Source organism: Podarcis pityusensis (genome assembly GCF_964106645.2).
Source record: "Podarcis pityusensis genome assembly, chromosome: 4".
NCBI lineage: Eukaryota > Metazoa > Chordata > Lepidosauria > Squamata > Lacertidae > Podarcis > Podarcis pityusensis.
The window spans coordinates 66226714-66242749 of NC_138027.1; the positions used below are offsets into that span (position 1 = coordinate 66226714).

At 41.3% G+C, this 16036-nt stretch overlaps 1 protein-coding gene across 4 annotated transcripts in view; it reads right to left on the reverse strand.

The window, feature by feature from the left end:
- RAI2 (retinoic acid induced 2) overlaps positions 1 to 16036 on the reverse strand; it is a 95279-nt gene that overhangs the window by 60554 nt on the left and 18689 nt on the right. For all 4 annotated transcript variants that reach the window (XM_081001650.1, XM_081001653.1, XM_081001652.1 and 1 more), the window contains exons 3-4: positions 8374 to 8471; positions 2355 to 2390 (exon numbers count right to left, since the gene is read on the reverse strand). The gene's annotated coding sequence lies outside the window, so the exon portion shown is untranslated. The remainder of the gene's footprint in view (positions 1 to 2354; positions 2391 to 8373; positions 8472 to 16036) is intronic.

Below are 16036 nucleotides of genomic sequence, written 5' to 3' on the forward strand. Positions count from 1 at the left end.
ACAGAACCTTAGAGCAACATGAGGCTTAGTAGGAGCCCTGAGCCTACTCAGTGATCTTTGTTGACCCAGAGGGGGAAAGAATCACCCCAATTCACCTCATTTTTCAGCAGCACAGGGAAGTTGCACACCCCTCCTAATTATGCTTTTACCAAAAGCAAGCAAAGGGATAGTTAAGAAGAACATCATAACAATTGCCCTCAAAGGAGAATTATTTCCAAGTGTTATGAAAACGCTGGCAGCTTTTACAGAGTAGGTTTTCAGTTTCAGCACCAGTTGGAGCTTCACGCTTCTCTTTGATAGCTTATTTATTTAAGATATTTATTCATATCCTGCCTTTTCCCTAGACCTGGACTCAAGGCGGCTTACACATAAAAATACCAAAACACAGATAAAATAGAAAAGGCTAAAAACATAGAAAAAATAATCAAAAAGTAATAAAACAGCAACAGAATTAAACAATATAAAAATATATTGAATACAGAATACAACAACAACAAAGCAGTAACCCTTTCATTAAAAACCATCAGTTCCTAAAGGCCTGTCGGAATAAAAAGGTCTTCACCCACGAGTGGAAGGACAACGAGGAAGCCAATCTAACTCCTCTAGAAATTAAACAGATTTGAGAAAATAACTGCCTTTCAACCTCTTGGGGAACTAGAATAATCCTATTATTTCTAATAAATATTTATTTCCCCATGATGATTTTTGCTACATAGATACACAGCTGTGTAAAGATGCAATAGTTGTCTTTACAAAAAAAAGTCAAGGATGTTGAGCTGAATGCGTTATTCCCACCACCACAACCCCAGGACATGCAGTTTGCACACTAATGTACAAAAGTACTGAAGTCCAGGTATATAGCAACCCTCATTGCCTTATTGTTCACAATTCAATGCACAGCAAGTTCAAGAAATGGATTCATAAGGCAACACTCCACCAATCTGGGCTTGGAATCCCAAGTGTGTCATCTGTAATTTACAACCAATTTAAACAGCATTAACAGTCCTTTCCTTATGGGAATTTAAATTTGCATCCTACCACTGAATTAAACACCAATTGAATTTTTTTCCTATAGAGGATGTAATGCTCTTTGAAGCTTGTTTTGAATAATAGAAGTGCTTATTCATGAAAGAGGGGGCAATAGGGGCCCCAAATCTAATTGAACTAAAATGTGGGTTAAAGGCACATTGTTCTTGGCTACGAGTTTTATTATTAGTTTATTTAGATTTCATTATGTTGTTGAAAATGAATCTCTGCCCCACAACTGAATCCCATTCACTCATCATAGGTAGATTTCCTGAAAGTAGTCAGGAGAAAAATAGACAGCCAAGTTCCTATCTTCTTAAACAAAAGGCAGACAGAAGGCTGGAAAAAACATTACAATCTGTGACCTCTTGGAGAATATCATTGTGGAACATGTTATTCCTCAGTAACTTATGTCAGTCAAACAGAAGCAGAGGACATTTTAAAAAAGAAAATTAGACAAAAATAACTGTGCTGGTCTCTTCTTTTTGCCTCATTTGCATGAGTCTAATCAACGATTCTGGAAATAAGGTTAGTTAGTTCCAGCTATTACTTCCAAGGTAAAGACGTTTAATGATTCAGAACTCCAGTTAACCACATATTCCTTCATTTTATAGATGCTATCTGTGTGTGTGTGTGTGTGTGTGTGTGTGTGTGTGTGTGTTTAGTATATCTGAAAACACAAGCCTAAGATTGTATGTGTGTGTGTGAATATAATGTGGGAGAAAGTATCTGGGGACATATAAATGTAATCTTATTAATTTATGTTGACCATTGACTCATGTACTTGGGGCTCATTGTACAGTATTTTCTAACACGATGCAAGCCACTTGTAGAAAAGAAGGATATACATTTAAAGGCCACAAGGAAGGAATCCAAAACACACTTAGAATCCAAAACACCTTCCACTGGTAATTACTGTATATCCGAATAGATATGCATGGTTTCGCACTGTAATTTTATGTATTCTGTATGTGCTCCTCCCACTTTTCGGCACTACATATTCAAAGCAGTTAACAGAGCCCAATATACTGTAAAAATAAACTATTTAGAATTATTAAACTAATCAGTGTACGAGACCATATATAAAAAGATGCCTTGAAACATTTTTGTAGTAAGTAACAAATAAATGTAGCAGTTGTTGGAAAGAGAGGTTTGGAAGAGAACTTCTTACTCTCTCATAGCAGGGTTAGCACAATGGTGATTACTCCAAGCATACTAAAACTTGGTTCGATTTATATCTACCCTCATTCATCTTTAAACAAACATTCCTCAAGAAAATACTTAGGCTGGGATACTTCACTTTCCAAATAAGTGAATATTTTACTCACAGTTTCCAGAAGTTACAGCAACGAAGTCTCCATCCACTGGCAACAAAACAAAGAAGAAGAAAGTTTCAAATAACTTAAAAAGACATTTGTTTCCTTACAAAAAGAATCTTGCAATCTTTGGATTAGCAAAGATGCAGGCTGCAAAATCTCCATTTTTGAGAGATTCAGTTCACTTGGCTTTTCTTGCAGCTGGGAGCCACTGGCTGTATGGCTCCTTGCTTCTTCCAGGAAGCATAAAAGGGGGGGGGGATGGGAGGGAGGAAACAAAAACCTGCTAAGCTCCACCCCCACTGGCAACCTGAGCTCCAGTTAACCCTTTCATGCATGCAAGTGTGAGTCAGTAATTGTATATTACAACAGTAATACAACTACTAGCACTACTACTACTAATAATAATAGAAGCAGCACCATCAAAAGTGGCATCAGCATTCCCTCTCTGAACAGTATAGTCATACTTCAGGAAGAATATGCTTCAGCTTAAATATTTTCGGGTTGTGCTTCGCAGCGACCCGGAAGTAATGGAGCACGTTACTTCTGGGTTTTGCCACTCGCGCATGCGCAGATGCTCAAAATGACGTCACGCACATGCGCGGAGGTGGCAAAATGCGACCCGTGCAGACGCGTCTTACGTTCACTTCAGGATGCGAATGGGGCTCTGGAACGGATCCCGTTCGCATCCAGAGGTACCACTGTATTTAAACTAGGCTGTCAAGGGTCTTTGGAGTGTGGTAAGACCTGTAGAGTGTGGCAAGACTGGCAGCTGGAATTTCCAGGAGGCTGGCAAGAAGACTCATCATCATTGCCATCCTCAGCATTTACTTTCTGCAGCTGTTAGCCTCCTTTGGAAGAGAGATGAGGGAGCCAGCTGAACATCATCTAGCCTGGGGAGAAGACCCCTCCCACTCTGAACTGTATACAAGCCAGGGCACTGAGGCTCATTGGAGTGCACCAACAGAAGGAACTTCATTATCTGATCACTTCCTTTTTGCTTTACTTATATATTTAAGCCTAGATTATTAATTTTGTCATGTTTCATTTATTCTATATTTGCTACAATGGTTGGATTTTTCTGTTCTTATTTGAATGTATTGATACATTTTGTAAACTGCTTTCTCCCCCAACCTCCACTTTTTGTATTTGATAAGAAGTGGATGTCCATTGTAAGCTGCTTTTGGCACAGCTCACCACAGAAAGACAGCGTATAAATAAACTAAATCAATCAATCAATCAGATCAAAGCCATCATCAGTTTGGTTTTTTAAAAGCCTACTGGAATTAGTTCTTATTTTGACAGTATTGTAAAAGACAAGCAAATTATGGAGCCAGGTAGTTCTCCCCATACATGGTATATGGCAGGCTTCCTCAACCTCGGCCCTCAAGATGTTTTGGCCCACAACTCCCATGATCCCTAGCTAGCAGGACCAGTGGTCAGGGATGATGGGAATTGTAGTCTCAAAACATCTGGAGGGCCGAGGTTGAGGAACCCTGGTATATGGCATGTAAAGAGATTGACTGCAACTATTGTTCAATGACTCAGTAGGTAGGCTTTACAGTGTGTGTGTTTCAACCCTCTACCAGTTTGGTTCTGTGTAAGACTTCCTTAAGAATATGGCAGGACAGTGGCAACAGGTGGTAGAACAGTAGCGTACTAAGTGAACTATGGAAGTTTGGGGGAGTGGCAGCCCAGGAGAGGGCCTTTTCTGTGGCAGCCCCTAAGCTGCAGAATTCCCTCCTGACAGAGGTGTGTCTGGCAGCTACACAGTACAGCTTTCATCATATGTTGAAGGCACACCTCTTTACCTGGCTTTTGACACTTGATACTGATACTAATATTTGTACCTCGCCCATCTGGCTGGGTTTCCCCAGCCACTCTGGGCGACTTATAGCATATCTAAAAACATCAAGCATTAAAAACCTCCCAACACAGGGCTGCCTTCAGATGTCTCCTAAAAGTTATGTAATTCTTTATCTCTTTGACATCTGAAGAGAGGGAGGGCACCACTACCACGAAGGCCCTCTTCCTGGTTCCCTATAACTTCACTTCTCGCAGTGAGGGAACCAGCAGAAGACCCTCGGAGGAGAACCTCAGTGTCCAGGCCAAGTGATGGGGGTGGAGACGCTCCTTCAGATATACTGGGCTGGTGCCATTTAGGGCTTGAAAGGACAGCACCAACACTTTGAATTGTGCTTCAGTTCTATAGCTTTAGAAGTCCATTATTTTTATTGTGAAATGTTTAACCGATTTTAATAGTGCATATTTTGCATTGCTGTAACCTACTCTCGTACGTTATGGTGAAGAGATAATAATAATAATAATAATAATAATAATAATAATGATGATGATGATGATGATGTTTCTCAAGGTTCCAGCACAAAGTGGTTGTTAAAAATGCATGTGAGAACATATGTACTGTCAAGGCAGCTCAAGGTCTGGATTCACTTACAGTGTTAAAAATCTATATCCTTGAAGCAACATCTACAGCTTATGTTTTTGTTTTTTTAAGAATCAGTTGTTAATTTTGAAAATAATTACTGAAACAATTTTTTAAAAACTTCAGGATAAGATGAAATTTTAAGGTGGAGATGTATTCTTTATGGTGCAGTCTAGTCTTAGCTTGAATATAATGGCCTCATAATTCCCCCAGAAGGCAAATTCAAGTGGTAGCTGAGAAAGGTTTCAAGCTTGCAGGTGGTAGGAGACAGGAAGCGCAAGTGGCTTAGCTTTCATGTCCTCCTTTGCTTATTTGTAATGTCTGTAACAGAATTCATATATCTTCATCTGGAGCATATAGATCTCGCCCCAGGAGGTGATACATGAGTTTGGCTGCAGGAGTGACAAATAGAAGCAAAGACCAGGAAGCACCAGTCATTCTGGATTGCAGTCCTGGGCTCAGTTCCCTGAGAGTAAGCTCCATTGAATTAAATGGGGCTTACTTCTAAGTAGACATGCACAGGGTTGCACCGCTAAGCATTGTTAATGTCTAAAGCTGCTCCCAATGTTTGTAGAACTCTAGAAACTAGAGACTTATCTTATGGGAAAGTAGAATGTAATTTAATATATCAGGTGAAACAAGTAGTATGCAACCCTAGGCACATTTACCTGTGCCTTACTATTGAATACACAGGGTCAGAATTCTAAGCAAGCTTGCAGAAGATTGCACTGTAGGCAATACAGGGCAATAGAATTGCAAAGAAATTGGATGTTTTTGAGTTGTTTCTGAGGGAAATTGGCAAAAATGACACAGGCTGCCACACGTCCAGATTTTCCTGGACACTTGAGTCAATTTCTGCCTGGACACTGCTTGCGGCTGCAGTATTCCTGATATATCTGGAAAATCCCAGCCGTATAACAACCCTATGAAGCTTGGTTTTTAAAACTAACATTTTTCACACACAATAAAGATTCACATTGTAACAATGCAGGCTTTAAAATGAATAAACCCATATGAAAGAAAGTGACATGAATGTAGTATAATGTCACGTGGCTGAAAAACAGAACAGGCACCCCCAGTGAAATTGCTTGCCTTTTGTGAGCCTTGGCAGGGTGAGTAAGTGATGTAAAAGGGGCAGGGTGTGGGGAGACAAAGGTGATGAAGCAGAGACAAGCATCTCTGTCACCATAGCAACAGCAGCATTGCTGTGACACAGCAGTAGATTCCCTCCAAAATATGCTGGCACAAATAAGCTGTGTGTTAGGAGGCAGAGAGTCAAGGCATTTCATCCAGTGAGACTGCAAAGCATGTAAGTAACAAAATGCAAATGCAGCACTCACGAGAGTGACTCATTGCTACTTGCAAATACACTTTCTAGCAATACATAATTTTAATGGCACATCTTATTTCCTTGATTATAAAAAGGGAAAGAAGCAAATTGCCAAATCTTATACACACAAGCGGTAAATACAGGAGGTTGTCTGACATGCTATTTGGAGTGCTAAAATATTAATTGAATAATAAACAAAACCAGTGCAGTTTTCTAAATCTTGGCCGGGGGGGGGGGGATTCCTTGCTCTGCATTAATAATGCAAACCAGTGTTCCCCATTTTATAGTGCTGTGCATTCAATACATCACAGAATTATAAACACATTAAAACTTAGCTATGAATTATGTTTTTTGCTTTTGTTTTAAATCACAAAACACTTGCACAGGTTAGCCATACATCAACAGTTGGCTTTGCCATAGCCTGGCCTTTACATCTGCAAGCTGATACTAGGCATTTGGCCAAGCACAAGCAGTTCCTGATATCCAACATGTTGTGTGTGTGAGGGGGGGGTGTTCTCCACCCACCCCACCCCACCAGGCTCAGTTCGAGGTGCAAGTACTGGTGTACAAAGCACAATATAGCTGGCAACCGGGATGCCTAAAACACAGTCTCATCCCTTGTATACCCAGCTGATACTCTCATCCCTTATTTACCCAGCCCAAGAGGGCAACCTGCAAATTCTATCCTATCGGGAGGTCCATTCCACACAATGTCAGAACTGGGCTTTTTGTGTGGTGGCATCTACCCTCTGGAACAGCCTCTTAGTCCTATCAGACAGGCACCGTCTCTGTCATCTTTTCAGTACCAGTTGAAGATCTTCCTTTTCTAACAAGTCCTTTAAGTATACATTTTATCCCACTCTGTGTCCACATTGGACTTGAAATGGTTTTTCTAGATTTTTAAAAAATTGCTAATTCACCTTGAGATGTTTTATAGGAAATGATTCATAAATGAAGTAAGTAAACAAACCTTCCCTTCATCTTAAGGATGTTTCCCACATGTCCCCACTCAAATTGGCAATACAGGTGCCACATTTGTAAGAACTCAATCGTTTAGTGTGGCAGCCCCTGCCACTTTGGAACTCACTGGCTCTTAGGATCAAGCAGGCACTTGGAACCTGCTAAAAACATTCTTGTTTGGACAAGCCTACCCAGATGCTGGGATACGGGTGGCGCTGTGGGTTAAACCACAGAGCCTAGGACTTGCCGATCAGAAGGTTGGCAGTTCGAATCCCTGTGACGGGGTGAGCTCCCGTTGCTCGGTCCCTGCTCCTGCCCACCTAGCAGTTTGAAAGCACGTCAAAGTGCAAGTAGATAAATAGGTACCACTCCGGCGGGAAGGTAAACGGTGTTTCCGTGCGCTGCTCTGGTTCGCCACATGACCCAGAAGCTCCCTCGGCCAATAAAGTGAGATGAGCGCCGCAACCCCAGAGTCGGTCACAACTGGACCTAACAGTCAGGGGTCCCTTTACCTTTACCCAGATGCCGAGGTGATTTTAATCTGTTTTAGCAGGTTAACTTTTGTATGTTTTAAAGTATGGCTGTCAATTTTGCTCCATTTTATTGTTTTATAAACCACTCTGAGGGTTTCTTTAAACGGTGTATGAATTTCATGAAAGAAGATAATTATGCCGTTGTGAACATGTGTTTACAACATGCATGCACAAAGGCAGAAGTTGCAGCCATTCTTGAACCCAAAGTTCCTGCTCATATGGAAAAGCCTTATAGTAGAACCACTGGCATGCAGTGGACCCTAAATGTTCCTGGTAAATCAGAGTATTAAAGTAGCGCCTCTGCTCCTATTTGTTCCCCTACCAGGATTTTCACTGCACACCACTGCAGAACATGGGCAGGTCCCTTTCATACCAACACTGAATGTACCAAAATGGCTGGGGGCAGCATGCATTCCTCTGCTTCTCTGTATGTTGATGGGTGTGGAGACTTGTGAAGGACCCTAAAGTCTATTGAGTTTTGGTTTCACTTTTATCATTACAGTGGTACCTCGGGTTAAGTACTTAATTCGTTCCGGAGGTCCGTTCTTAACCTGAAACTGTTCTTAACCTGAAGCACCACTTTAGCCAATGGGGCCTCCTGCTGCTGCCGTGCCGCCGGAGCCCGATTTCTGTTCTTATCCTGAAGCAAAGTTCTTAACCTGAAGCACTATTTCTGGGTTAGCAGAGTCTGTAACCTGAAGCGTATGTAACCCGAGGTACCACTGTACTGAAAAGCAGGTGTATGAGTACCTCCCAATGTCTCACCTGGTGTTTATCCAAGTCCTGGACAGTCAGACACTGCTCTCTTGCTTGGGAGAAAAGCTGGCAGGTGAATGGGTCTCCTCCTTCTGGCTGCCACTGTTCTGGGAGACAGGGAAAGGATAAGCAAGCGATTATTATCAGGAGCAGCAGCAGTAATAGGACTACGCTGGCTGCAAATGGGGTTAATGCAAAAATGACATTACTCAGTTGGAAGTCTTCCGGGATAGCATTCACTGTGCATACTAATTAAAGAGTACACAGAATTAATGGCTGAGAGATGGGTGTGTGGCTCTTTCTTCCTCGACTTGCCATGCCAGAATATAATAGCTTTTAATAGCTTCACAACAGAAATCAGAGTGAAAATGTAATTGAAAAAACAATACATGGCTATACAGTAGTTCAATATAAAGGGAAACACAGTTTGTCGGTATCTCACCACTGACCAGTGAGATTAGTTTCCTAATTCTATTTTGTTACTTTACACTTGAAGAAATCCTTTCAAGTTCATGTGTTAATAGGCTGGCTACAAAAAGTAGCTTTAAACTGTTTTTAATGTATTTTGAATTGTCGTAACCATTCCTCAGAATTTAGAGAGAAGAGCAATAAATTTAAATATATATATATTAATAATGGTGATAATAGTGATAAGAATGATTAAAAACTAGGGCCAATTTGATCTTAATCAGTTTGAAGTGCTTTTCAAAATTATTTTTAGCCCCATGTTTCTTGTATTACTTATTCCCCTTCCACTATATCTAAAGCTTAGATAGTGAGCATTAAGAATCAGAACACACTTAAGAGGAAAAGGGAGCAGTTGTTTTCACAGCTTCTTATTTATTATCCAATTTCAGGAAAATGTGGGGAAGCTATCACCTAATTGGGCAAATCACAGATTATTAGGTAACGGGAACAGGTGTGATCCCCAGCGGAGTCATTGGGAAGAATGTTTCATTAAAATCAATGTTCCCAGTTCAAAGCTCTGCAGGTGCCCTGATGCACACAGAGATCTCCCATGCAACCAAACCTCCCCATTCTCCGAACTGATGGGTGTGAATGGCAGATACAGGAGGAGAAATTGCTGCAGTTTGCACGTGGTCAGGAATGAAATCAGACAAGCAAATACAACCAGTTGTTGGTTTAGTCTACAATGTACAGTGGTACCTCGGGTTAAGAACTTAATTCGTTCTGGAGGTCTGTTCTTAACCTGAAACTGTTCTTAACCTGGGGCACCACTTTAGCTAATGGGGCCTCCCGCTGCCGCTGCACTGCCACCGCGCGATTTCTTAACCCGAGGTACTATTTATGGGTTAGCAGAGTCTGTAACCTGAAGCATCTGTAACCCGAGGTACCACTGTAGAGTTAATAATTAACCCCTGCCCATTTTTACATTCCCTTTGAATGGAAATGAATGGTGTGAAATTATACTTACATCATTAATTATATTTGACCATAGCAAACAGCCATGCAAATCAGCTAGTTTTTGGTGGAAGCTGAACTGCAGCGGAATGGAAACAGGGCTGATTGTGACCAATATAGGATGGAAATTGCTGCTTTCTTACATTCCGACTGAAGGGGCAGGTGGAGTCTGAAGACGTGCACCTTCATTTATGTGAGCAGGGAGGCTTTCAGTCTACACCAGAGTAGCTGTTTGCACAAGGAGCCACTGGTGTCGGGTGCCTATGTAACAATTGTTGCTTTTATAAGCCTTGAATAGAAGTTCAGGTGCAGCAGTGTCCCTTAAGTTCAATTCTGTGTGCACTTTATCATGAGAAGCCACAATTCCTGTAAGTCCAATTCTGTCTCATTTTTTGGGGGGGAAAGGAGCATGGTTGTTTCACAGCAAGCATTAATTACCCCTAAACCGCTGAACCCCTTGGGCTTGCCGATCAGAAGGTCAGCGGTTTGAATCCCCATGACAGGGTGAGCTCCCATTGTTCAGTACCAGCTCCTGCCAACCTAGCAGTTCGAAAGCACGTCCAAGTGCAAGTAGATAAATAGGTACCGCTCCGGCGGGAAGGTAAATGGCATTTCCATGCGCTGCTCTGGTTTCGCCAGAAGCGGCTTAGTTATGCTGGCCACATGACCCAGGAAAAAAAACTGTCTACGGACAAACGTTGGCTCCCTCAGCCAGTAAAGCGAGATGAGCACCGCAATCCCAGAGTTGTTTGCAACTGGACTTAACTGCCAGGGGTCCTGTGCCTTTACCTTTACAGTCCTTGGAAACTCACTGACAGGAGACCCTTTTTTGCAGCAGTGGTGGGTGTAAAGTAATTCAGGTCAGCCCTAGCAGATTTTCCTAGTGTGCATAAAAAGAGTCACTCTTCCTTGCTGCCGCTTGGAGTAGCTTTGGAACTTGCCTGAAATGTTATTTTAAAATATTTTCCATACATAAAAATATATTTAAAACCACATACAAGTAGCGCTTATAAAAACAAACAAAACAAAACAAAACAAAACAAAACAAAACAAAACAAAACAAAACACCAACCCTGCAATGCAATCCCATCGTATAATGCTTCCTCTGTCTTAAAAGCATTATTCTAATATTCAAGATTATTTTTCCATACTTTTTAAAGTGTTAAATTGACTAGGCCAACTGAGAGCCAATGTAGTAAATGTCACTGTTCCAATTACCGTATTTTTTGCTCTATAAGACTCACTTTTTCCCTCCTAAAAAGTAAGGGGAAACATGTGTGCGTCTTATGGAGCGAATGCAGGCTGCGCAGCTATCCCAGAAGCCAGAACAGCAAGAGGGATTGCTGCTTTCGCTGCGCAGCAATCCCTCTTGCTGTTCTGGCTTCTGAGATTCAGAATATTTTTTTTCTTGTTTTCCTCCTCCAAAAACTAGGTGCGCCTTGTGGTCTGGTGCGTCTTATGGAGCGAAAAATACGGTACTTATATGGGACTAAGAAAAGGGGCTGAAATTTGGCATCAAGATAGAAATTAGCAGACATCCCTCCTCCTGCAGCAAAGTTTCTATCCCCTCCCACTGTATGAATATATTATGGTGATTGGAGAGCTGACTGGTGCCATGGTAACATTAAGAGGAAGGTGTTCCCATTGCTCTTCAGGAATGATCATCTGAAACTAGACCTGATCTCACACTCCATACACCACACGTCCTTGTACTTCAGTCAGCTCCTTTTTTGCAATGTATAATAGCAGGATATTTCCAAGTAGCGTATGTTACTGATGGGCCATTTAGGGAGAAAATTAAACTTCAAAACCTTGCTCATCCTATTTCCTCCAGGGTCAACATTGTCCTTAAAACAATGAAAGGGCAAAGGCATTATTATCCATGAAAACCAAGAAGCATCTCCAAAAATCAGCAGCTGGAAAGGTTGTGTTCATGCCTTGAAGCAATGGGAGATATTTCAAGAGTGAAATCTCATTCAGATAGGATCAGTCTTCAAGGAGGTAGAAGAGAGAGGGAGCAAGGAAGAGCAATAAGAGTTCCATTTCTGAAGCGTTAATAGAATTTCTGGTAAATGATTCTAACTAAGATGATAGCTTGTAATGGGAGGTGGATGAGAAATTCAGTTTGATTTGAATATTGATGCAAGCCTCTGTAATTTGCACATTATGAAATATGAAACCTGAAATGTAGTATCCCTGGAAATTCACACTTTGCAGAATTTTTCAATGCAGTTCTCCAGCTAAAGTCTATGTACAAAAATATGTGTATTACAGGAAAGCGAGCATACAAATGCATATATTAGTAAAAATGACATACAGAAAAACAGTGCTTTTTTCTGGGGGTACGCAGGTGTAAGCATACCCCTAAGTTTGGCCTCATTGAGGGGCAGTATTTCAATATGAGTCGGAAAATGAGAGTACCCCTAAACATTTTTTTGGGGGGGGGAAGGACTGCAGAAATACATTGCAGAAGAGGGGAAATGCATTAAAAAATGTGCATGTTAAGATACATGCATACTACAATGTTGACAAATTTATCATCACATACTGAGAGAGCCCAGAGTTCCCTGGTAAGAGGCACTGATTGTTGAACCACTCTGAGAATTGTAGCTCTGTGTGAGGAATACGAGTATCCTAGCAGCTCTCAGCACTCTTAACAAATGACACTTCCCAGCATTCTTCAGGGGAAGCCATGACTGTTGAATGAAGTATGATACTGCCATAAATGCATAGTGCAGATGAGGCCTAAATGCTTCTCAGTTGAGCCTGACTATACCCAGAGGAAACCAATATGATGCGTTCCAGATGTGATGGATGGCCATCAGCCCCAGCCAATCAGAGATGATGAGATTTGTAGTCCACAACATCTGGAAGACACCACACTGGCTGCTCCTGCTGTACACAATGTTGCCTGGTTCACCTTCAGGACAGCTACAGAGCTCCTTGTCAGAGAGGTTCACGGGTTAAACCATTAAAAAAGTACCCAAACCCAATCTAGGAAAGAGAAATACATGGGTTTTAAATTCAAAATAAAGTTCTCATTATCTGATCATTATATTTCATAGCTGTATCAGTCATATTAGGTCATGCATATAAAAATACGTATGGGATAATTTTGTTTAGTTAGTCAAAATACTAGACAAAAAATAATACATAACATAATCATCTTATGTTCCAAAGTTACTGATGCTTCAAAAACTGATTAAATTAAACCAGCAATAAATTGATTGAACCAATTATTTCAGTATGTTATGAAAGTATTCCAGCTTTCACTATTGTGAAATCTTGTATTATTATTACCTCTCCTATCCTTCTGGAATGTGACAAGATGTATCAATTTGATCAAATAATGTACATGCTGTGCATCTTTTGAGGCAGTCTTCTAAAACTGATCCTGCAGTATCTTTTTACTCTTTCTAACTGTGGTGTTATAATCCATAAAATTAATTCCTGTGATACATTTCATATAGTTACATATTAGTATTTTAAATATGATTAGTCTGCAATCCAAAACCCTCTCACATTGCGCTGCAGGGGGGTGTGTGAATTGAGCTGAGGTGTCCCTCTGTTCACGTGTCTTCTGGCTGACCTAGCTTCCTGCTGGTTGCCATCACTGGTACAGACCTCCCCCTTCTTCCTATCAAATGTGCAGGAAGGCAGAAGACCACTTGAGCTAGGGGAGCCCAGCAAAAAAAAACCCCAAACGGGGCATTTTGAGGGTGGCAGGGCTGAGCTGGCCTGGGATCCTGTGGATCCTAAGCTGGTATCACAAGACAGCATTAGACCCAATTCAGGACCCCAACTGCACATACCTGGAGCTGACTCACAGGGATCAAACCCAATCTGTCAGTCCACCCACATCCTTCCTGTGCTGCTGGGCAGGGCTATTGATGCATCAGATGCGCTGATTGCAGTTCTAGTTCTGCAACATTTGGAGACCCCAAAGTTCCCCACACTTGAGATTCTGTTTTGTGTTCCCTAGCAGGAGCTTATATACTTCTTGTGAGATCCATAGCTGGCTCAAGAGTTAATTGGAATCCTGTTATGGTTGTGGCGTTGGGGATGGTATAAACATTATGCTGACAGTACACTTCTTCCAGCATCGGGGATTTTTTTGCACAGGTGCAACATTGTGCTCCACCGGTGCCGAGAGATTTGGGAGCAATCCTATCTCTCCCAGCAGGCTTAAATTGAGAATAGGATCTTCTTGGCTGTAAATCTGCCCCCTTTGAATTCAGCAGGATTTACAGTGTGATCCTCTCCTCATATTATACCCCGCTGAGTTCCCTTTTCATCTTGGTTAGTGCAGATTTAAAATTTGGTGTTTTGTTTTCCTACCTGCTGGTTTTGATTGGAAAAAAATATATACATAGAGGAGTGATAGCATACATAATCCAGTCATTGCAAGAGAAAGGAATAACAAAATGCAGTTTAACATATGAGATCATGGAAATATGGGCATTAACATTAGGTATTGATTTAAAGAGCCCCTTTTTATATACTCTTCAGGATGACTGGATATGGAGAGAAATAATGGCCTCGCATTCTGTGCTAACAGTTTCCTGCTGCAGGAACTACGTTAGGATTCCTGCTGTGTTTTTGATTAATGACCTACCTGTGACTTCTGCAGATCTAGCCTAGGTTTTTTTCCCCTGCAGGCAAAAGAGGGGGAGGGTGGGAAAGGAGAAGCACCTGGTGCCATCATCACAGAGCTTGATTTCAATTTCATAAGGTGCTTAACATTTAAATTAATTGCAATGTCATTAAAAAGGCATTTCTAAGGCAGGCACAAACATAGTCCTAAATCGGAAACTAATACTGAAAGTTGGGGTCCTGTCATTTAATCTTTGCTGGAGAAGAAAAAATCTTAAGTTCCTCTGCTTTGGTTCCACTAGTTTGTTTGTTTTCTCCACCATACTGATAAATTTGCCCAAGTTCTGTATTTCCCCCTACGTGCTAAGTTTCATCCTTTTCTTCTTGCACGACAAAAATGGTTCATTTTAAAACCTTTAAATAATATTTTTTTATTATTATTGTTATAGTAACATTTTCTCTCTGGTCTTTCTCTTTCATTGTCTGAAACTATCTCTTCCTCCCAGAGTTCTTTTGCTTCCTTTATCTCGAAAAGAGGTCATTTTGTTTTACTGTTCTCTTGCATTTCATCTCATAGAACACAGCAGAGCCCTACTCAGAACAGAGCCCATCGGGTCTGAAAACCAAGCCTTACATTGGGGGCATCACATGCCTGTTTAGCTGGGAGAAGAGTAGACTATGCAGTGATATGATAGCCATCTTCAAATTTCTGAAGGTCACATGGAAGATAGAACAAGCTTGTTTTCTGCTGTTCCAGAACCAAAACCAATGGCTTCAAGTTAGAAGAAAGGCGGTGGACTCTCCTTCTTTGGAGGTTGGATGGCCATCTGTCAGACATTCTTTAGCTGTGATTCCTACACTGCAGGGGGTCAGACTAGATGAAGTTTGGGGACCCTCCCAACTATTATTTTAGTTCAGCAGCCTGTTACCTATAGTGGGTCACTGTAGATGCTTCTGGAAAGCCGACAACAGAGCATTAAGCCAATAGCGCTTTCAACTAGCACAGGGGAGTGAGACCTACGGCTCTCCAGATATTGCTGGACTACAACTCCCATCACCCCTGGCCATTGGCTGTGCTGCCTGGGGCTGATGGGAGTTATAGTTCAACACCTAGAGGGCTGTAGGTTCCCTACGTTGCCTTGGCAACCAGTTACCAGTGGCATGCCACATCTAAAACTAGCTTTTTCATTTAGTCATAATGTTTTATAGTTATCTACAGTTATCCATACATTTATCTAATTCCTTTTAAAACTACACATGACCTAACTGTGCAGTTCTGCCTTACTGTGCCCTTACTAGTCTCAGTTGTTTAAAATATATATTTAAATGGGAGTTTCCTCACATGTCTGCTTAACCTTGATGCGTTGCCAGTTGAGGCCGAGACACTGTCAGCTGGAGTTCCACGTATTAGGGTTAAGTAATAGCAGGCAGGATACCTTAGAAGTTTGTTTTCTCCAAAATTTAGAACTGCATTTAAGGTGTGGGCCTGGTGGATTTAATCCCTGACTCGGAGTCTATTACTATCTGTAGGAGGGTAATTGTAGCCACTTCTGGGAATTATACATAAAAAGAAGCAGGAAGGGAGATAACACAACAGATGGGTTCCAAAGAAGTATGGTACTTACTACTTAAAATCTAAAACTGTTTGCAGTAGAAA